Raw genomic sequence first — 23314 nt, forward strand, 5'->3', positions numbered from 1 at the left:
ATTTGAGACATGAGTTGTGGCCAATTCCTCATAATGTAGGAAAATGCTCATGATACAGATAGGATTGGGTAGGAAAAAATTAGAACCAAAACCACAATATTTAGGGGCGGCTGGCTGGCTCAGTTGTTGGAGCTATGTGACTCTTGATCTTGGGGTTGGGGGGTTCAAGCCCCCGCACTGGGGGTACAGATTATTTAAAAATAAAATGAAAAGAAAAAAAAAATCTTAAAAAAAACCTTCAATATTTAATGTGTTTCCAATTTTAAAAAATGTATATACTCACCGATAGATATAAAAGAATACTAGAGAATACACCAAAATGTTAACAGTTATCTCTGGACTTATGGACATCTTTTTTCTTTTCTGCTTTTCTGAATTTTCCAAACTTTCTAGAATGATCTTGTACGGAAATAGTACAGAGCTCAGACTCTGGAATTTGAGAGGCATGGTTTCAATTCCACATCCTCCACTTAGTAGCTGTGGGACCTTGGATAAAATATTTTCTCTCTGAGCCTCAGTTTCTTCTCTGGAAAAAAGGAGAATAGGAAGGACACCTTCCTCACAGAATTGTCCTGAGGAGGAAAAGGAGGTCATGCAATTTCAACATTTGGTATGGGTGCCTAACACAGAGTAAGTGCTCAGGAAACATTAGAGATTTTTATGCATTCCTTTTATCCTGGGGGAGTGGGGGGGGGGGAATCTGTAAAAACAAAAAGAACCACTTTGCTCAATAGCCACCATCTGGATTAAAGGACACTGGGAAAACAACAAAAGCCCGCCTGAACATGCAGTGTCCCTGAAAGTGAGTGGGACAAGCATAATTGAGCATTAGGTGACAGGGCGAGAAGGACCCGGGCACACACTTGTCTGAATGTGGAGGAAGCTACTCAGCTCCTGCTAACTTTGTCCTGAGAAAGAGGGAGGCCGATGGGGTCAGCACTTCTGACTTCTGAGACAAAGCAAGAAATTTGGATTTCTATTTGAAATCTTCGGATTTTTCAATGTCGGTAACCAATTCTCATTCATCTGCAGGGTTGTTTGGTAGGAGGAGGCAGAGAATTTGAGGGTTGAAATGTCCTTGAAGTGCATTTAGGTCAAACGGCTCATGTGATACATGAACAAACTGAAGTCTGGAAAGGGGCTCAGTGATTTCCCAAACGTGATAAAGCAACTCGAATAGTTCAAAACCCAGGTTTCCCAACTTCGAACCTAGAACTCATGCCTCTAGACGCCCCTGCCTGTCAGTAGGAGGCCTTTGCCGTTCTTCAGGCACCAGATGAGGAAGCACTGAACAGGGATGGGGATGCTGGGAAGGAGGAACGTAAACTTTGCTATGATCTCGGCTCCAGTTTAATGAAAAATTTCTATTTGTTTATCCAGTTATTCATCCATCCATCCAACATCTTATGTTCACGATCATCCTATGAACCCAGGGCTGTGCTAAACACTGGGTGTTCCGAGATGGCTAAGGCATCACCCCTCCTTCCAAGCAGCTCACAGGCTGTGAGTGGGCTCGGCTGACGCCGTCGCCAGCACCAGCCAGCTGCCATAGGCCCGCTCACACGAACTCGCAGCTAAAATTCACACCCTCATTTCCTCTGAAAGCATCTCCCATTACTGGATGCCATCCTGGAGAACGTCCCCCACTCCCAGAGAACCTGGACCACTCCAGCGATCCATAGGGAGCAGGAACAAGAACCAGGACCCGACCCAGGAGCTCTGTGCCAAGCCCCTTCCGGCTCAGGGAAGGCAAGTGCTGCTTTATTACCTTGGCCCAGCTGCTGCCTCATACCAGCTAGAGAGGGGAGGGGCTCCCAGACTGGGACTCTCCTGCCTGTCCTGAGAAAGACGGCAGCTGACCTGGATGACCAAAGAGTAATGGCATCCTTGGGCCACAGCGTGACCCAGCCTCGCTCCCTCCAACGACAAGAGATTTCCCAGCATTGGCTCCTACAGCATTTGCTTCCAGGGGAGGAATGCAGGGCAGGAGGCAACAAGGTAAGATTGGTTCCTGCGATTCTTTTCCAGGACTGTGGTTGCACGAAGAGCAAGCTCATCCCTGGAGGGTAACCTGTCATGGGAAATGATGCAACCCATGGTTGGCCCCCGTGGGCGCCTTGGTGGACAGCTGCAGGAGGTTGGGGCCTCTGGGCCTTTCGGTTAGTGGGGGATAATGGGCTATTATCCTTCTATAAATGTACTGAGCCCAGAGGTTAGCAGGGAGCAGGTAGGCAGGCTCATGTCAGGATCCAGGGAGAAGGAAGAGAAGCGAAGGGTTGGAAGAGGAAAAATTTAAATTTGGTGAACACCTACTCTGTGCCAGAAGCCTGGAACATGAGAGAATTGAGTCCAGAAGGTCAAATGATGTGTCCATGGGCACACAGTTGCCCAGGCCGACTTGAACCCAGTTCCACTGGATCCTCACTCTTATATAGTACCAGGCTGCTGGGACTGGGAATGCTGATGGGATGACCGAGAACACAGAGCTTTGCTATAGAGAAAGGCAGGGGTTGAGATCCAGGATTTGGTAAACTCTGACCCCTGGGGCTGAAAATCTAATGGAAATTAGCATTCTTTTCTCTAGCCATCGAGGAACTTGGCATTCATTTCCTAGTTCCAGGAAAGAGATTTTCCAGTGTCAGGGAAACCTCATTTCCCCTCCTCCCCTCACAGGACGAAGTGTCTTAGGTCAGACGTGCCCACCAGCAGAGATGGTTCCAGGACCATACGTTTCTTTGGACTCCTCCACATTGAAGGACTGCTCCTAATGTCCCCCATCAATGCGGACTGTGGGAGTGGAGTGGGGATCAGAGGCACACCCAGTGGGTCATTCTCCAGGGGTTAGAATATTACCCTTTTGTCCTCTGACCATAGGAAGCCCAGGAGTACAGAAGATACCAAAGCAAAATCCACTCAATTTTTTACTGAGTCCTTACTATGTGCCAGGTACTATTCCAGCTGCCTCAGATACATCAGTGAACAAAGAGACAAAGAACCTTGCCCTCATGGAGTGTATATTCCAGCAGAATCAAAGTAAAACAGTCCTTTTTTGTGGGAGGCAGTGGTGCATGATAGAAAAGACATGAGTCTCAGTGTCAGACAGGCCTGGTCAAAGATCAGCCCAACCTTAACCGGCCAGATTTCTGGGCAAGCTACTTAACTCACCGGGTGTTAGCTTTCTTACCTATAAAACTGGGACAATAGCATGTTGTAGTAGTGCTCTAAGGATTAAAAATAATGTATATGCAAAAAAGGGGGGTTGGTGTCTGGCTGGCTCAGTCAGCAGAGCATTTGGCTCTTGATCTCGGGGTTGAGTTCGAGCCCCACATTAGGCATAAAGATTACTTAAAAATAAAATCTTTTTTTTTTTTTTTTTTAAGTAGGCTCCAGGCCCAGCATGGAGCCCAATGCGGAGCTTGAACTCATGACCCTGAGATCAAGACCTGAGCTGAAATCAAGAGTCGGACGCTTAACTAACTCAGCCACCCAGGCACCCCAAAAATAAAACTTAAAAAAAAAATGTATATGCAATGCCTGGCCTATAGCAGGGTTCACAAATGCTAATCTTATTTTTCCAGGCCTCCTAGCCAAACCCACAGATTCTGGGACAACTACTCACATGCCCTTTATTTAGAAGCTGAAACCAGGGCATCATCTCTACAGTGTCCCGGACACAGTTTCTGTGGTGAGGAGCGTATCTGGGTTTTCATCCACTACGTAAGGTCAAAGAATGTCCCCTATAGAAACAGCTGCTCCTTCCTGTAGCCCCTGTTGAAGGCAGAGTCCTCGGTGGCCATGTCTGATTCGTCCCCACTTCCCTCCAGCAGGCCACATATCATTGGCACAGGGGTGGACACTGGACCTAAGCTGTAATCGGCACCTCTTGGCATCTCTTTGGACTGAGAGACTCAGTTCACCTACTTGGAGAGCTAAGCGGAAGGTCGTATGGATTTGGAGGCTGAACCCCCTGCTTGGGCTGATCTCAGTGGTGCTGTACCTGTGCACAAGGGAGCAGAGGAGAAGGGAGTGCAGAGAGAGAAGCCCCCACCCAGGGGCTACCCTTTTCCCCACTAAGGTCTGTGATATTCTCTCTAAGGTTCTAATAAAAGCCCCCCCCCCGCCCTGTTTTTTTGCTGCTTTGTAACCAGATGAACTGGAAGACGAATCCTGCACCTGTCTCAGGTGGTGGCTATGACATAATGTGAAAGCAGCTGACATTCAGGCGACATTCAATAAATGCTGCCGAATCTCTCTATGTTCTCGTCAACCAGTCAGTCACTCACTCGGCAATGGACAGAGGAAATCTACATGTGTTTTAGGCTAGGGCTGGACCTCAGCCTTATGCTATATGAATACCTTTATTGACCTGCAAAATGAAGACTTGATTGCCTGTTGCAAATATTACACGCGATAATCCTCGTATCTAGCACATAATGAATGGATGGTGGGTCGGGTTATCACTTCTACGGTTGTCACTATTGCTTAACACGCAACACGTGTTGTGTTGGGTGTTGATCGAGGCAAGGAGGGAGGACTCCAGCATCTGGAGTGGGCAGTGAGAGAACAGAGAACAGAGCAGCATATGCTACGTAGTGGGGTCAAGGGGCTGGGCAGCAGAGAGAAGGAACGGAAACGAGCAGTGGGGGCACCTGGGTGGCTCAGACAGTTAAACGTCTGACTCTTGATTTGGGCTCAGGTCATGATCTCAGGGTCATAAAATCGAGCCCTGCATCAGGTTCTGTGCTCAGTGCAGAGTCCACTTGGGATTCTCTCTCTCTCTCCCTCTGCCCCTTCCCCTGCGTGCTCTCTCTAATAAATAAATAAAATCTTAAGAAAAAAAAAAAAAAAACGAGCAGTGGGGAATGAGAGGAGGCCCTGGAATACGAAGCCTTATGCTTAGCTAGCACTTGCACATCCCTAGCCCTTTAGGGTGTATGCAATGCTTTCTCCTACTGTATTTCGTTTGTCCATCACAACACTCTATAGGGCAGATCAGGAAAGGTGATAATATTTACACGTTATAGATGGGAACACTGAAGTTCGATAAAGATCTGCGTCATAGGTACCAACCAACTCTGCATCCACTCTTTTATCCTGTGATACCACAGTGCCTCTGGAAAGTAGGGTAGAGGAGCTGAAATGGGAGATGGGAAGTTAAGGATTACAGGAGAAACTGGAGGGTTTCTCTGGGAAGTTTGTTTTCATTCCAAGGTTTCATTCAGGTCCTTTCTGGGCATCCCAGCAATGGAATGGCTCTGCCAGATTTGGCTCAGAGGCTCCAGAATACAGTCAAGCGATTGCAAAGTCAGACAACACGGGGGTGGGGGGGGCCAGCCTAAGGACTGGATATACCAGGCTAGATGGATGCCCAGCTTCCGCATCACGCCCTGGCCCAGGAGAAGGCTTCCTCTGGTAAAGGACAAGGGCACAGCCTTCACCATCTGGCCAGAGGTTCACTGGTAACACAGGGCTGCCCTGCAATGGTCTCCAAGGCCCCTCTCAGCTCAATTACATATGGAATCTAGGCCTTATGTTTCGGAGGCCAGGGGTTATCTTTCCCTGCCCTCCACGGACACAAATTCAAGTTCTCCGGAACACTGTGCCATTCAGGGCTTGCTGTGGGCCCCTAGGCTCAGGACACTTGCCCTTGAGCCAAAAGGGGGTGATTCTTAGCCACTCTGCATCCTGGACATGACTTCTCCCCAAATCCTAAGGTAGTGCCTGGCATACAGTTTGTGCTCACTTCATGTTTGTTAAATGAATAAACAAACGAGCGAAAGAATGACAGACTGGCTCTGGCAATCACATCAGCCTGTTCTGTCTGTCACATTACAGCGGCCCCAACCTGCTGACTCTTAGCCCCCAAATCAGAGCTCTGCAGCCAACCCAGAAGGTGGAGGTAGAAGTAGTGATCAGAGGGCTTCCCCTGCACACTTCGTCTTACCTTTCAGAGGTGCCAAACCCTGTGGAAAGGGCAGGGCCATGGAGGCCCAGGCAGGGAGAAGGTTCTGCCCACCCGTCTCCAGGACTTCGGCTCCCCCTCTCAATCACCTTGCTTCTCCCAGCTCCAGGCCCACTATCTGGGCAGAGCTGAGGAAAGTTCCAAGAGAGGAAACCCAGCTCCATTAGGAGCTCCCCAGTGATGAGGGTGGGGCCAGCAGGGCTTCTCCTGTGCATTTTCTTCAGTGCTAATGACCTTGATTGTTAAGAAAAGCAGCAACAATAACAATCATGGCACAGCACTTTCATGGTTTCTGGCATTTTCCAAAGTGCTTCTAACACATGACCTCATCATGCTACTACACATCATCCTTGGAGGGACCGGGGTGGTTCTCCCTGTGTCTCAGGTAGAGAGATTGGGTAGTGAGGAGGTTGGGCATTGGTCTGGGTCACATGGGTGGCACTGATGGGGTCAGGGGCCCAGCCACAGACTTGGAGTGGGGAGAAGTGGGGTCTAGTTCTGGCTTGGCCTCAAACTATCAAACTCGCCTCATGTCCTTGGGTGAGTAAGTCTCCAGGTTTCAGTTTTTTCCCTTGCCAAAGAAGGCAATTGCACCATTTTCCCAACTCTGTCCATCTCAAATGCTCTGGCTCATAACATGAACAATCCCCCCACCCTCCAGCCAAAGCCTGGCTAGCCTCCTCCCCTGCACCAAGGCCAGGAACAATCCCCCCACCCTCCAGCCAAAGCCTGGCTAACTAACCCCCCCTGCACCAAGGTCAGGAAGCCCCTGGAAATGTGGACGCCAGCTGTGTCTGTCCTAGCGTGCTAACAGATGTCATCTGAGTGTGTCCCACAAAGAAGGCTGTGGTACAGACAGCAGGGAGGAAACATCAAAAAAATCATCCTAATGGTCCACAAGCACCAGGAGAGCACGCAGGCAGTGGGCGGCTGCTGAGGCCAGATGCCATCCTGCCCGCGACCTGGGCCCTGGCTCAGACAAAGGCTGGAGTCATTCCTGGGGGAGGGGGTTGGGGGGGGTGGGCAGGGAGGAGGGGCAACAGGCAGCCTCCTTCACCTGCCAGAGCATCTGACTCTCCAGGATGCTTGGTGTCCTCTGCCCTCTGCCGGATGCAGCAGCCCAGCTCTTCCTCCCAACCCACCTCCCCTCCCCCAACCTCTCCTCCATCAGATCTATCCTCTCTCTTCATTCAGACCCTGTTTGGCAATCACCTCCTCCAAGAATAATTCCAGGTGAGCCCTGTGAAATTCGGGTCTCCACATTCTCACTAGTACCCTTCAGACCCAAGCATCACCAGGTCATGTGTCCCTGTCTGTGCCAGATGAGCCTTCAAGTGTGTGATCTTGCTCTTGTCTGCCACCAGACTTGGGGGGGGGGGGGCGGGTAGTGAAGAATAGTGTGGGTATTCCCAATTCCCTCCTTTCTGACTTTCATCCAGCCTCAGCTCCCAAGATATGAGGCAGGGCATTCAGGACAGAGGAATAGTGCACTGTGGATGGACAGCACTCTCCTCTCTCCCCACGGGCAGCTGACCTGGCCAGTTACCAGAAAGGCTAATGTTGGAATCTCAGCCAGAGTCTGGACAAGGGTTTGGCCGATGTGTCTACCTCCAAGGCCAAAAGTCTGGATTGAGAGGGAGGGCAGGCTGGCCCAGCAGCTGGCCAAATTTCTCCAAACCCAACACACGGTTCGGATGAAAGCCTCATCTCTCTATCCCACAGCACAGAATGCAGTCACTGATTTCCAATATCTGCTAATATTAGCACGAAGCTGAACCATGTGAAATTGCCTTTTTTGCATCTCGGCAATTTCATATGGTTCAGGGTTTAGTCTAGTACTCTGGGGATGTCATGTTCCCTAGGACAGAGTAAACCCCCTGAAGGCTTGGACCTCTGTATCTCTAGCCAATCTTTCTTAGTTTCCGGCTTAGGACACAGCAGAATTGTGGCTTTGGAAGATACTGAGTCGGGACTTCTTAAGTGAACATCCAGGCAGGTGAGGTGGGGAATCTTAGGACCTGTCCTACTCCCAGACTTCAAGAGGAGCGGTCCACAGGACAGATTCCTTTAGGACTCCTCACCTCTGGTCATCCTCGATAGAAGGATGGAACTTGGTTACAGGCCGCTGTGCTACATTGTACTAGGCTCTAAGATAGAAGAGTTTGGTTTGGGCATTGAGAATTTTACCCCTTTGTAGAAAAGGAGCCTTGACTCAGAAATGCCTTTGTCCAAGCCTGGTTTCATTTTACAGTGGGGGAGACAAAGGCCCAGAGACAGCACCGCCTTAGTTGAGGTCACACAGCAGGGAAGGGGCCAGATGACCAGTTTTCTGACTCCCAGTCCCATGCTCTTCTGGCAGGCCTGGCAGCACCCAAGAACAAACTCTGCCCTGTCTGCCCCCTTTCAACTTCCTGGCTCGTGCTCTTACAGGCTCCCTAGCAAGACAGAAGGGGAATTGACTAAGGGATCAATAGCCCTCTCCTGCATGAAAAGAGCCCTGAGTCATGCCAGGGTTTCCAGGGAGGGGAGAGAAAGGGAGAGAGAGAGAGAGAAGAATGGCAGTCCTGGAAACCTGATCTCTCTCCAGAGCTGGGAGCAGGCTGGAAAGGCGGGGGTGGCTAGCACAGTGATGATGTGGGTCGCTGACAGTGTAGTCCCTGCCCGGGGAGGGGGGCGGGCGGCGGGCGTGGGCCCAGAAGGCCTTGCTTAGCCCAAGCATGAAGGCTTAGGACAGGCACAGCCAGGTTCTCCCAGAATCACCGAATAATAGAATTCAGAAGGGATACGAAAGGCTGGGGAGAAACAGCCTTGGGGCTGTCGGTGGATTCTTCCTCTCACAGCCTGGGACCCCTCCCCCAAAAGTAGGTGGATGGTTCTAGAAGCCTGCAGTTCCTAGGCTTCCTTAGCTGGCCCACAGCATGGCAGGGGGAGGGGGGGTGGAATACCTGCTCCCACCTGTTGCCCCTGGCCCAGCTGGCCCACCCATTGTGCCCCAGCTGCTCCCACCTGGAGGTTTGGAAAGCTTGGTGCTGACAGCAGTGAGGGAGAGAAGGAAGACCCCCCAGGGGAAACCATGCTGTCAAGAAGGTCCCTCCCTGTGTTGTGTGGGGCTGGGGAAACCGAGAAAGGATGCTCCTGTGGGTCAGGAGTCTGGGAGATGAGGAGTCCAGGAGCCTAGGGGTCCTTCCTGGTATTGACTTCTCTCCCCAGTTTAGTATCAGAAAAACTCCAAAACTGAAACACTGAAAAAAACAGTACAATAAACAACTCCAGACCCTTCACTGAGAATACCGACTGTTAACATTTTGTATGCAAAGTACTTACCCCCACACACATACTATTTTTGCTAAACCATTTGACAATCACCTGCAAACACCTGGCCCCTAAATACTTTTGCATACTTTCTAAGGACAAGCATATTCTCCTACAAAACCATTATCATTACCATTATGACATCTTCAACAATTAATAATTACATATCATCTCATATCTGTATTAAAATTTGTCCAATTTTCCTGGGATGTCTCTTACAGTCTTTTTTTTTTTTTTAAGATTTTATTTATTTATTCATGAGAGACAGAGAGAGAGAGAGAGAGAGAGAGAGAGAGAGAGAGGCAGAGGGAGAAGCAGGCTCCCAAGGAGCAGGGAGCCTGATGTGGGACTCGATCCCAGGACTCTGGGATCATGACCTGGGCCGAAGGCAGACGCTTAACCATCTGAGCCACCAGGCGCCCCTCTTACAGTCTTTTTTTTGACCCAAGATCCATTTAAGGTTTATTCATGGCCTTTGGCGATAATGTTTCTTTAGCTTCTTTACACCTAGCCTGGCTTCTGCCTCCTTGCCCTTCTCCCTTAGCACACAATTTCAATGTTTCTCCTAATGACATTCACTTTTTTGAAGTCTCAGTCAGCTGTCATGCGGAATGGCTCACATTCTAGATTCATTTCTTGTCTCCTCATGATTACGTTCCAGATAAACATTTTTGACAAGAATATAGGTGACGTGGTTGCACGTCCAGCGCATCAGGAGGAACTCAGGCTGGGTGGTCCCACTGTGGCTGAAGTTTGGTCACTTGGTTAGGGTGGTCAGTGCTGAATCTCCCTGTTGTAAAGACAGGTTTTTCATTTTGCAAGGAGTAAGTAGTCCATGAGGTGATAGGCGTTGAGATCAGCCTCTCACCCAATGGTTTTAGCGTTCATTAGTAAGCCTGGTGTGAACCAGCTATTCCATGAGGGGCCGCAAACTGGTAAATGTCAAGTGCTCTCAGTGCCTCCACCTTTCATCAGCCGGCATCTCTGTGCTAAGAGTTTTCCCTCCCTGTTCCACTTTAACTGTCAGAATGGACTCGTGGCATCTTTTATTCAACAATCTATTATTGTTATTCTTTTCATTGCTCAGTGTGTCCTGAAATTGTGCTGTGGGAGCTTCCTGAAGCCAATTCCGGTGTCCTTTGGCCATGAGCATGGTCTAGCTTTCTGGCGTCACATGATTCACGTGTACTTCCCCAGTCCCACACTTAGAACCTGCCATTTCTCCAGGGAGCACTGCTTTGGTGGTCCTTAGAAAGAAACATCTGGGCGTGAGTCGTGTTCACCACTACCGGGTAGCTCTGCTTCTAGACCCTTCCAGGGAATAGACCTAGGAGATAAAGGATCACAGGGTTCTGCCTCACCTTCCCTGGTTCTGTATTTCTGTCTCTCTTCTTCCATAGTGAAACCCTGATTTCCAGAGCTACCAATATGGTTACTCATTGGATCTATCCTACAATAAACAAAAAACTGTTTCCAATTTCTGACACCAACAACCATGACTAATAAAACAATGATAAAGTTCAAGATTTTTTTTGTAGTTCTTTTTATCCTGAGAATATACATTCCACTAAGAGTCAAGGCATTAAACTAAAAAAATTACTTGAATTAATTATTTTCTTTGAAGAGTAATCAAACTGATATTCAGTTAGGTTCACTGTTGCTGTTGTGGTTGGCTTTGGGGTTTGCGGTTTTCTTTCTTTTGGATCTAATTTAAATCTAATTTAAACCCAAAACTGTCTAAAAAAGTATAATCAGGAAAGTTTCATGCCCGTCTCTATCTCCTCTACCTTGTTCCCACCCACTCTATAGGTAACCGTTTAAATTAATTTCTGGTTTATGCTTTGTGTGTGTTAGTGTGTGTGTGTGTGTGTTTGCAAAAAAACTCTTCTTATTTCTCCTGCTTTCTCAACTCAAAGGTGGCATACTATATGCACTCTTTTGCATCTTGCATCTTCCATTTAACATATCCTAGAAATCACATCATATCAGTTCACAGGGCTCCTACTTTTTTTGGCTGCATAGTACTCCATTGTGTGGATGTACTGTTGTTCATTCAGCCAGTCTGTTAAAGATGAGCATTGGGTAGTTTCCAGTGATTTCCTTTCCTGTTACAAATATGCCTTAAAGAATCACCTTGTGCATATGTCTTCTTGTATCTGTGAATGTGCATTTTCTGGATAAATTCCTAGAAGTAGGACTGCTGGGTAAATGCATATGCTGTTTTGTTAGATATTGCTAGCTTGCCCTCTGTAGGAGTTATACTGGTTTGCACTTTTAGCACTGATTTTGCAACCTAGGTGGATCCTGCAAGAGGTGTTCTGAGCTGAGAGTTTCCCCGAGCCTATATGTGAGAGTCCTTGACCTCCCCACCAGGAAACACACTACCTCACACTCCCCGTGCCCTAGTGATCTGGCAGGAAGGCAAGAGCAAAGGGGTCTCACTGATTCCATTCCAGTTCATCATCCTGAATTGTCCCAGAGCTTTCTGTACTTCACTTGGGAAATCAGAGCACAGAGAAGTGATGGGGCTAAAAACCTCGGCCAGAGAGGAATTAGAGTGGCAAAGGCAGTAGAGAGGAAGGACCCTTGCCCCTTGATGCCTCAATCCTCACCTCCCTTTTCCCTCCTTTGGCCTTTCCACTATCCCACCCGCCACCCATTCCCCAACACAAATTGGCTCCAAAGGCTCCTCTGCTGACCGGGAGCCCTTGGCTCTGGTCCTAACTGGATCCTGCCTGGTTTCCCTCCTCAGACCACATTCCTGTGGGCTGAACACAGAGGGCTGGCTTAAGGTGGAGGCAGAATTCAAAAGTCCCTGTCATTTCTCTTTTAACATGTGCAGAGGAAGTTAAGTCAGTGGAGCAAGTCTGGCTCATTGCAAGGGAAAGAGGAAAGAGGAGACAAAGAGAGATGTTGGGAGAGGAAGCACAAAACATTCCGCACAACCCTTGGGGACTCCAGCCCCAGGAGCTGCTTTCTTTCTATGACCTGCTCTACAAAAAGGGGAAAGGGGAAATGAGCAGGGGAAAGGATGTCATCCCAGTTTGACCAAATACCAATTGGGGATGATGGGAATCAACAGGGACCTGGGCTGGGAAGGGAGCTGTCTGAGGGATAGGCTGGGGGGGAAGACATCAAAGGGCTGGAAGAATTCGTCCAGGGAAAGCAGTGAGGCCCCACAGCAGGGCATTCCTCTTCAAGGTCAAACCAAACACCTGGGTCAACCTAAGCCAAACATGATTCTTAAGGTCCTGGGGAGCCAGAACGACCACCTTCCTCTCCTCCCTCCAAAGCTTCATGGATCTGGAAAGCCCTAAATGGGCAGGGCTTATCCATATCTTTGGGTGCTTGGTCCCAGACCAAGAACATAGACAAAAAAGAGTAAAGGGCCCACGAGGATTACCGAGAGCAGCTAAATTCTTGAAATAGAGGCAGTTTCCTGTGGAATGCTGAGTAGCTGACAGGTGGCAGCTGAGTCAGGGCTGGGCCCAGTAGCCCCAGGGCCCCTCTTCCTCTGAAGACCCTCCAGCCAACGCCGGGGAAGAGTGAGGCTCCCCAATATCATTGCTCAGGGACCGCCAACCCCCCTCCACACCGCGTTACTTCTTCCAGCACTCACCCCTTGGGCAAACTAACTGCTCTCCTCCAGCCCGTAACTGGGCATTCCCATTTTGACTTTGTTCTGACACCAAACACCAAAGAAATCGGACAAACCTGACTCAGCCTCTCCCTCCCACCATTACAGCGGGTGCAGGCTTTCCACTGTGCGGAGGGGAACTGAAGCCCACATCAGCCCGGAGGAGGGTGATTCTCTGGCTCTCCCAGAATGTCACTTCCTTCTTTCAGCAAACGTTGACCAAGCACCTTATAACGTGTCAGGTACTGTGTTAGATGCCGAGAGTCCCGGGGCTAAGACTGTGCCTCCTTCGATCCAGCCTCGAATCCAGACTTGCCCTTGAATCCAGCCAGGGACACGGAGGTGGCAGCGGGCCGGGGAGGGACCGGGGAGGGGCCGGGGAGGGGGCCGGAGGCTCAGCGCAGGCCGGAAGGCAGCAAACCTGGGCTTGGCCGCTCGAGCGCCTCCCGCGCGGAGTACTCGCGGGTAGGCGGAGCCGGGGGGGCGGAGCCGAGCTGCGGGAGAGGCCGCGACGGGGCGGGGCGCCGGCCGCTGGGAGCCCGGGGGCCGCGGGTTTGCTGCAGCCCGGGCGGGAACCGAGAGGAGGTGCCCCCGCCGCCCCCGCCCCGCGCGCGACTCCAGGCCTCGGCGGGGTGGGGGGATGGGGGAGCCGGCGCCTCGGCGCGCGCTAGATAAGGACCTGCTCCTCGGGGAGAAGCCCTCCCCGAACCCACCAGAACCTACCCCTAGTCAGAGCACTGAAAATAGGAAGGCCAACCGTTGGGATGGTGGGATTATGGGCCCCCACGGTGGCAGGGCGCGCGGGGGGAGGGGTGATTTCGGGGTTGTACCTCAGCAAGATGGTGGCAGGGAGGATGGGGCTCCCCAGCAGGAGCAAAGAAATGGATTCCCCTCCCCCTTTCCTACAGAACAAGGGCATGGATCCTGTCTTGGGCCCCCTGCCCACTGGGGGAAGGCCTCATTCCATTCTCCATCAGAAGACAAGGAGGGAGAAGCTGCCTGGCCTTGGGGTGCAGTCAGATCAGTCATCCAACGCCTTAAAATGAAAATTGGTTCCTGTTGCTTCCTGGGCCCCCATTTAAGCTCTCCTCCAAAAGTCCTTTGCTTCCTTCTTTCCAGTTGCTAAGCTCCCACCTTTACCACCCCTCCAAACAAACCAGCTGGGGCAGAAGGCAGGTGCTTCCTCCTCCTCCCCACCCCCGACTGACCCCGCTGATCGGTCAGCTTCAGGCCCAGGACCCACCTCCCAGAGCCCGCTCCCCATGCCACCACCCCTAGGCTACAGGGACCCAGGCTCACTGAGCCATCGGAGCCACCACCTCTTCCTGCCCCCCTCCTCCTCCACCTTCCCCCAGCCAGCCCGTCCTGACTACCTAGGCCCCCCTCCATGGCCTGTCCCAGCCTAGGATGACCCCGGTCTCTTCCCTTCCTTCCGCGGAAAGAGGGCCGGCGCTAAGGGGGCTGGAGGGGGCCTCGGAATAGGAAGGGCAAGAAGGGGCAGCTCTGGGGAGGAGCTCCAGGAGGGAGGGGAGGATCTGCAGCCTCCCTGCCAGACACCCCACCCAGAGGAGGAGATGGCGCTGTAGCCCGGGATTCACTTCCCCTCCCCCGCCGCGTCAGTTGCGCGCCCGCGATTTCTCCATCTGACATCCCCCCTACCAGGCCAGCCGGCGCCGACACCGCGTCTGCAAGTTGTTGTAAGTCCGGCAGGAATGCCCGGGGGAGGTGCCTCTGGCCAGCAGAGTGCCCACTCGCTCCCAGGATGCGCAGGCCACTCCCGCGTCCCCCCCCCCCCCCCCGCAGCAGAAGAAGAGCGGTGGGTCCTTCGGAGACACGGGGGAGCGCCTGAGGCGGGCCTCGCCTTGGGGAGGGTGCCAGCCGGCCTCCTCCACTCCAAGAGCCAGCCAAGTATGTGAGGGAGCGAACGTGTGCAGGAGAGCGGGAGGGACCATCATTTCCAGCTCTTCTGCAAGACGGCGCAGTGGCCCAGGACGCTCGGGGACCCTCCCCAGGATGCCCGTGACCAACCTCCAACCGCTCAACGCTCACCAGCCCCACAGGCACCAGCCTCGGAACTGCAAACTTTCCAACTTCACCCCCGCTCTTTCCTCCCCTTTGGGACCAGAGATGTGTGGGGCGGTGCCCTCAGAGACACTCATACAGTTGGTTCTTGACGCTCGGCGCACACTGAACAACAGCGGGGCCAGGGAACTCCCGGCTTTTTCCACAGCTAATTATAGACGTGAAAGTCTGAGGATGTTTGCAAGCGGCAGAGAAACTGCTGAGGTTTCTCTACAAAGCTAAAGAAATTTAATTTGTGCACTCCCCTTCCCCAGCCCCCAACTTCTCCGACGTTCGCCCCCCCCCCCCCCGTGAGCCCCTCTCCCAGCCCCTCATTGCAGCCCCTCCCTCCTGTTGAAAATTTCTTACTCGGTCCTTTTTTTTTTTTTTCCATCTCTCTTTGGGGCTTTGGAGAAAGGGAACAGACGCGGAAAATATTTTTGCAACAGTTTTCCATTCTGCGTCTCATTCCCAAGCCAAGGGGGAGGGGGAGGGCAGGAACGGATGGGGGGAAATAAATGCTTTTTCCGAAAGCTCAGTTTGGGTGTGAAAAAGACGGTGCCTCCATGTCCCTACCCCCGTGGCCCAGGAATGACAAAAACTAGGAAAAGAGAAAGAAATCACTTGTTTGATTATTCGGTCTCTCAGAACGGAATCTAGGAAATACGGTGTTTGACAAATCTGTGCGCACACACACAGAGACGCTCACAGACACACACACTCCAAACCCAGTCGCAAGAAACAGGCTAGGCAGAGGAAATTCAGGGAGTTTTAGAAGCCATTGAGAGCAAAGAAAGAAACAAAGTTTGCAAATCGCGAGTCAATTCATTTTCTGCAAGCCTACCTCTCTTTCTAGCAAAGATCCGGGCTTCTCCAAGCGGGACTCTCCCTCCGGGTTTCCATGGACGGGGTAGGGTGGGGGTGAGCACCCACCGGTCTCCCCAGTGTGGCAACCACGCTAGAGATGCTGCCTCTGCCCTCTCGCCTTTCCAGCTACGGCCAGGGAGTGGGCTGGGTCTCCTCCCCCGGCCCTCCCAAAGGGAAGGACCTCTCAGGTTCCTGGAAGAAAATGGGTGCAGGGGAGCTGGACGGGTGTCTCTGGCCTTGCTCTCCTCGGAGGGATGGTTCCCCAGGAAGTTCGTGCTCCCCCCCTCAACCCCCAGCTTTGGACGGTCTCAACAGCAGAGCTTTCTTAAGAAAATGCTTGTCATGGCAACAGCTCCAGCCAACTCGGGCCAGACTCTTGCTCACCAGCTCCCCGGGAGCAGTGAGGGAGGAGAAGGGGGAGGAGCGAGAGCTGGAGCGGAGGTGGGGCTTGGCTGGAGGCCAGACCATTACTCTACTGTTAAGGTGGCCCGGTTTCGAGCTGCAGCGGCTTCCTGGTTCGTCTTAAGGGGGAATGGAAAAATGGAGGGGAGGAATCCTCTCTTCTCTCTGGTTTCCTCCCCTCCCTTGCTGTCACATGCGGGAAGAAAAGTAGGGTGGGGGGTGGAGGTGGGGAGTGGATGTGGGTGGCGGTATTCAACCGTTGCTGGGTGGAGGGAAAAAAGGAAGCTTCTGCTGGCTGTTGGCTTCCTGCAGCTCCTAAGGGCCTCTCAACCTCTTACTCACTTAGACCCAGGACCCAGAAACCCAAGGTGTCTGCGGCACCTTGTGCCACCGGCCCCCACCCTCCTGCCCCTGTCTGAATAGGGGGCTCCCTGGAGGAGAAGGAATTGCTTTGGATGCACACAAGTACACAGCTTTGCTTACACACAAATCTTAGTACACACCTCCTGACCCAGACTTTACACACACAATCCTAGGTCATATTTTGCTCCCTCTTGCCTCTGTACCTACCAGGGGCTCATCCACACTGCATGATAATAGCTGCTTTCTTATGAGCCTACTATGTGTGGGCTAAAGCAGAAAAGCTTTGCTTGTATATGTGGACTCATTTCCACTGCTCATGGCAATCTTGGCAGGTACTTATTATTATCCTCATTTCAGAGTTGAGGAAATTGAGGATCAGGGGCTGGTGCAAGGTTATACACCTGGCTAATGACAGAGCCAGGATGCAAAGCCAATCAGACCGACTCCAAAGTCCATGGATTTTCCTGTGCTTGTGTCCTACTCCAACACACATTTCCATTTTCATGCCCTCACTCAGGCATCTGTGTGCACTTATACACAGCCTATAAATTGTTAATCACACCTCCACAGCCACACTCCCACCAGCATTGGGCAAGAGTACCACCCAGAGCTTTTGCCTGGATTTTGATTGTGGCTTTCAAGTACAAACATGCACCATCGACTGATTCACACAACAAATCTACATTGACTGATATATTCCCACACCTACCTCAGCACACCGGTGGCTCATTCATATTCATATGCTTCTGGAAGGCATGTTTACCTACACAGGTTAAGGTTGTCAACTGTGCAGTGAAGAAGGTGACCTCCCAGAACTTCAGGGTTTGGGAAGAGGCTTCTTAGATCCTTCCAGCCTAACCCAGCCCTTCACACCATCCCTGTCCTGCTTTGCATCCTGTCCTTCCTGCCCCAGGACGGAGAACCATAGGCACATGGGGAAACAGACTTGTGAATTGGACTTCTAGAGTCTACTTTCCTTCTGCCCCTTAGCATCCTCTCCAACTGCCTAACATTTGGGTCCTTTTCTCCTCTCTTTATTTTCCTATCCCACTGTTTCTCGAGAAATCATCTGCATCCTATTTCTAACCTCGGGGAAAGTTAAACAGATAAAAGGAAGGAAACTTTTTTAGATTTGTTACACTGGGCTCAGAACTTAGAGCTCCCCCAAGGTGGTGCTGAAGACTGCCTGCCGCCATCCATCTTGGGAGCCAGGTCCAAAATAAGCCTCTCCTGTCCTGTGCCTCCTCTCTCCTGCCCAGCTGGTGGAAGCTTGCAGGGGTGTGGGGGGATTTTAGGGTCACCTTCTACGGAAACCATCCATGGGCTTCTTTTCCAAGTTTCACCCTCCTTGGCGCTTAGAAGACACCAAGGGTGAGATTTGTTCTCATTCACTCCCTGCTCCCCCCAACTTCTTTGGTCCCTCCCCCCCCACTCCCCAGGGCATTTCCTTGGAAGACCTGCTGGCAAGGATAGGGACCATACCTTGTTAGAGTTTGGAAAGTCCTGCCAAAATGTCAGCTTCAGGAGCCGAGATGGGTTGTTGGGGAAGACATGGGAATGGAAGGAAAGGAATCCGCTGAACAGAGCTTCAGATTTAATGGCTTGTCAGGCTCCCTGCTGGATTGCAATAACTTGACATTTTGGAGCCCAATGAGTGTCAGCTGCGTCTTCATCATGAGAAAGCCGGTCTCCAGAATGGTGCTTTAAAGGTATTAAAATACTTTTAAGCTCTGTCTGCAGTGGCTGTGCGTGGAAGCGTTGCCCAACTGTTCAGTAAACTTGTCTTGGGGGAGTAACAATTTAGGCCAGATGTGTGGTTCCATTAAAGGAGAAGTCTACTTCGGCTGCCTGGCATGTGGGGGCTGAGACATGATGCCAGTTCCCAGCTGGTGAGTATGTGAAAGGCAAGATCCTCTCTTCAAACTCCCTGGGTTCCAGGGAGACCGGCTCTGTGGGGGAGGTGCTGCCCAGGAGGCTCTGATGTGAGTCCCACCTCTGGCTGGCTGGGATTCCTGGGCAGGCCAGGAATATGGCTTCCATGGTAGCCATCAGGTAGGTCCTCCCTTCTCTCAGAGCCCAGGGCTCCCCCTGCCCAGGTGGGGGTGGTGGGTTGAGAGAAGAGGAACCCTCCACCCCATTCCAGCCCTCAGCCCTTGTGGAGGCAGGAGGGAAGGATGTGAGACATGGGTCAAGGTGACTTTAGGGGCCTTTAGCCACAGCCTTATCTCTACACCTGAGCCAGCCACCGAAACCTGTGTTTTCTGGAAACCCAGAAACCTCGGTGCCTTGTTTCTTCCAGCAGCAGGTTTGAGGTCTTGGGTGTGGGGAGGACCCACATAGATGTTTAACAGAATATGCTCCTCCGGCCTCTTGGGAGCTCCCTCTTGAGTTCCCCAGATCACACTTGCTGATTCTCCTTACCGCCTTTGAGTGCAAACTGCATCTCTCCCTCCTGGGGGTATCTGCTATTTTACCTGTCCAGAACAGCAACCATCCTCCCCACACCCACACCCACTTCTTTAAGACAATCTTTCTCCTCACCGTTAACATGGGAACTGTCAGTTTATTAGAGGTCCCGCCCCTACTTGGCCTAAACTGAGCCAATTACATCCTTTCCTGGAATTTTTGAACTTAGGACCACAGAAAGAACAAGGGTTGTTTATCTCCAGCAGTGGACACTGTGAAGAGTGAGGCTCTGGAATTATCAGCGGCCATGTTTCCTGCGCATGGAAGAAAGCTGACAGTGGGAAAGAGGAAAGCTTTCGTGGGGAGAGAGGCTGAGAGGAGAGATGAAGAGTGAGTCCCTGGCAACATTTGAGTCAACTGTACCTCATATCCTACTGTGCCCTTGCTGTTCCTACAAATGAGTTGGTTACATGACTCATTATGCATGTATAAGCTACACTAAATTGGGCTTTTTGGTCCCTTGTACGAGGTAATATAGAAAGTAATATAGAAACCCTTCGAGCTGGTACCTACCATTTAGGTACACTCATTTCAGTGAATTTTATTCATTCATTTTATTCATTACTGGATACGTACTATTCAATTCACGATGCATTTCTTGAATGTCTACTGCTTCGACATCCACTGGGCCCAGACAAGATGTACAGAGATAATAAAGCTTATAGTTTAGTGGAGGAAAAAGATAAATTCATAGCACAAGTAACCACAATAGAAGGTGTTATAATTATTCTTTGAAACATATTTACTGAATGCTTACTATGTGCTAGGTAGTGCATGTTAAAAGGTGAAGTATGAAAATACAGTAGTCCCCCCCCCCTTTTTTTTTTTAAAGATTTTATTTATTTGACACAGAGAGAAAGAGAACACAAGCAGGGGGAGTGGGAGAGGGAGAAGCAGGCTTCCCGCAGGGCAGGGAGCCCAATGTGGGGCTCCATCCCGGGACCCTGGGATCATGACCTAAGCTGAAGGCAGAAGCCTAACCAACTGAGCCACCCAGGCGCCCCACAGTAGTCCCCCACCCACCCCCCGGCCCACTTATCCCTCAGGGAATACATTCTAAGCCCCCCAGTGGACACCTGAAACCTTGGATAGTACTGAGTAGTTATGTTTTTTCCTATGTGCACCTACCTACCTACATACCTATGATAAGTTTAATTTGTAAATTAGGCACAGTAAGAGATTAGCAGCAATCTCTTAGGCACAGTAAGAGATTAGCAGCAATAACTACCATACTCCAGGGAATGGCTACTTCCGACAGGAATGTTAGAAGGCTCTAGAAAGGAGATGGTATTTGGAGGTACCTGAAAAACCTGGAAGAGCAAGCTTTAATCCGTTTTGGAGGGGTGAGTGGGGTGGAGCCATGAGGGTAATGGCATGAGCAAAGGTACAGAGGTAAGAAGGATGGAGAGAAGCCTGGGGGGCTGGACTACCGAGGGCACTGAGTGGCCCCCCAGGTCTGTGTCGAGCAAGCTCGCTGTGGCAATGGTGTGGAAGGTAGATTGGAAACCTAGGTGGCAGGCAGGGATGATCCGTGCCCAGTGCGATGCTCGGCAGTTTCATATAGTTGTATAAAACACAGTCCTTGTCTTCTAGAAGCCTCCCATCTAGTTGTGGAGACACATGAAATAGATAACAACAGGGTTGAGTCGGTTGAGTGTCTGACTCTTGGTTTTGGCTTGGGTTGTGATCTTGGGTTCTTGGGATGGAGCCCTGTGACAAGCTAAGCAAGGAGCCTGCTTCCGTTTCTTGCTCCCTCTCCCTCTGCCCCTCCCCCTTGCACAGACACACTCTCTTTCTCTCAAATAAAAAACAAAAATAAATCTAAAGAAAAAGAGGTAACAAAACAGTGTGTGATCATGTCTAAAAGGATCTAGATGAAAAATCCAAAGACCGCTTAGTGAAGGGGAAGCTGAAGATGGGCTGGAGCTTTTGGGGGATGGCTTCTTCCAGTTGGTGGGGCTCCAGCTGGACTTTGAAATTCTTCCCAGTGTCTCTCTTCCCACTCCCCTGCAGAGGAGTCTGGTGATGGCTGAAGGCAAGCTATTTATCTGAGCAACATCTGCCCTCATGCCTCTAGTCCTTGTCATACATAACCCAGGGCAAGGGGAGGAAACCGGATCCAGGAAGACAGAGCTGGGGAAACTGACATAGCCACAGGTTGGCCCCAAAGGCTCAGGGACAAACGTGCCCCCGTAGGGACTGGAGATAAGAGGGAATAGGCAGAGACATCGAGCCAGAAGTCCATAAAATTGGCCTGGGCCAAGATGACAGGAGATAAAAGGAGGCTGCAACTAGATAACACAGCCAAGGTTCAGCCCCCAAGATGATAGATAATATAATCAAACGGCTCACTCTCGAGTCTGTGGCGAGGGTTGCTCCAGGAACCAGCTGGGGAGCACTCTCCTCCTGGAAGACAATAGTGGCTTCAGTGGGGGAGTTCAAGGGCAATAAGGACAGGCAGCTCTGGCTGCATGTGTTTGAGCGAGGAGCGAATCTCAGCAGCTGTCTCAGCAGCCAGCCGGGGCCATCTTTCCCCTGCAGGAACCTTGCTGGGTCCTCCACAGGAGGCCTGGCTTCCTGCTCACCCCCTTGCGAGTGTGGGTGGTCATCCCCACTGACAGGCAGCAATTTCATTTTTCCCACTTCCTGCAGTTCCTGCGGAGAGGACTGGATGGGACAGCCTTTACAGAGGTCCTTAGAAAGCGTGGCGTCTGAATTGCATGGGTGCGATGCAGCATTAAATCAGAGCATACTTTCTCTGCTGGCTCAGAGGAGCTGGTCTCAGAGGATCGCCAATCTCTGTCACCACAGAGGTCTTTGTGGCTCATCTGTGTTTGTTGGGGTTTTGGTGTTTTGGTGTGTTGACGGTTTCAGGCTCTGATGCTGGCAATCACCAGGATTAGTGGGGGTGCCGAGAACGCCATTGTACCGGGCGAGGTTGGGCAGAGCAGTGTTGGGGGGAAGGCACAGGCACTGGGCATTGGGAGTATGTTCACAGAGGGAAAGCCCGTCAGATCATGTGCTCCTGGGAGGAAGGGACTGTCTCCCTCATTTCTGCATCCCCAGTGATTTAGCACCTCTGGGATGTCCGGTGGGGAGGGGCATCCTGTGAAATGAAGGAATACAGAATCTCATGTGGGAAAGCCAGAACCCGTGGAGGTGAGGGCCAGAGTGGGGTGTTTTTTTGTTTTTTTGTTTTTTTTGTTTTTTTGGATCTGTGGCCTTTGAGGATATGCACAATCAGTTTGATTTACTTGGGAGCCTATTTTGCTGTTCCAATTGTATTCTGGTTCAATTGTTTGGAAGGCTGTAGTGGTTTGGTGTTAATTTCACTTTGAACTCATTAACTAGGTTTGTGCTTTTTTTTTTTTAACTCAAGTTTGGTTCGTGATTTGTTTTTCTAACAAAATATTTGTCTTTCATTTGTTTCAGTGTAGAGCAAATTAGTGTACAGCAACTTTAAAAATAGTTTTGGGTTAATGGCTATGCTCAGCACAGCTGAGGGAGTGAGTGTGGAAAGAAGGAAACAAATGATGGCTTTTGAATTTAATTTTTAATCCTAATTAGAGTGTCAGCAATGCCTTAAGTGCTCATTAAGTTTCAAATGCAGATCAAAGAAAAGCCAACTGCTAGGATCCGTCCTGGCCCCCATGCCAGACAGGAAGAGTTTACGGTTGGCCCCATCTCCTAGGTCCTCCACTCCAGAGCCTCCACTGATTCGTCTGTGTCTGTAGAGAACTTCGCAGTTTACAAAGTGCCTTTTCTATGTGGAATATTTAATTTGACCCTTGCAATAGTCCTATATGGTAGGGAGAATGGGGTGTGAAGGTATTATTCCCATGCTGCAGCTGGGGAAACCGAGGCTCGGACAGGTTGACCGAACTGCTTGAGATCGCCACACAATTCGTTTGGCAGGCAGGAATAGAACAGAGGTCCTCTGACGGTGGCCCAGGGAGGGCTCTTCTCCCCTACTTGAAGCTGACGGGCTCCCTCACCTTGCACAGCTCAAGCGGGTTCTGCAGGCTTCGGGATCCATAGACTGGGGGAGTGTTGGGGAGACCTGGGGAGAGCAGCCCTGCTGGGAGGGGCTGCAGGGAAGGGGAGGCAGCAGTGGAATCTGCCTCCATTACAAGAACTGGGTTCTAGCTCTTCTGGTTCATTCTTAAGCTGAGACTGGATCCGGATTCCCTCACCTTCCCACCTGGGGAGGACCACAGGAGATGGGCCCTTACAGAAACCTAGAG

General features: G+C 51.0%; 1 protein-coding gene across 5 annotated transcripts in view; it reads right to left on the minus strand.

Moving 5' to 3' along the window:
* The window catches only part of ATP2B4 (ATPase plasma membrane Ca2+ transporting 4), a 90198-nt gene extending 73970 nt beyond the window's left edge, over positions 1-16228 (minus strand). For 2 of the 5 annotated variants that reach the window (XM_045870524.3, XM_045870522.3), the window contains exon 1: positions 15817-16228. The gene's annotated coding sequence lies outside the window, so the exon portion shown is untranslated. Of the gene's footprint in view, positions 1-12988; positions 13184-14570; positions 14700-15816 lie in introns of those variants that run through there. The other 3 variants (XM_045870519.3, XM_045870521.3, XM_064593972.1) reach the window with 3 other exon arrangements.
* Positions 16229-23314: the final 7086 nt, after the last annotated feature.

The sequence above is a fragment of the Mirounga angustirostris genome, unplaced genomic scaffold (genome assembly GCF_029215605.1).
Source record: "Mirounga angustirostris isolate CCGP_5_RB_7025 unplaced genomic scaffold, mMirAng1.0.hap1 SCAF_6, whole genome shotgun sequence".
NCBI lineage: Eukaryota > Metazoa > Chordata > Mammalia > Carnivora > Phocidae > Mirounga > Mirounga angustirostris.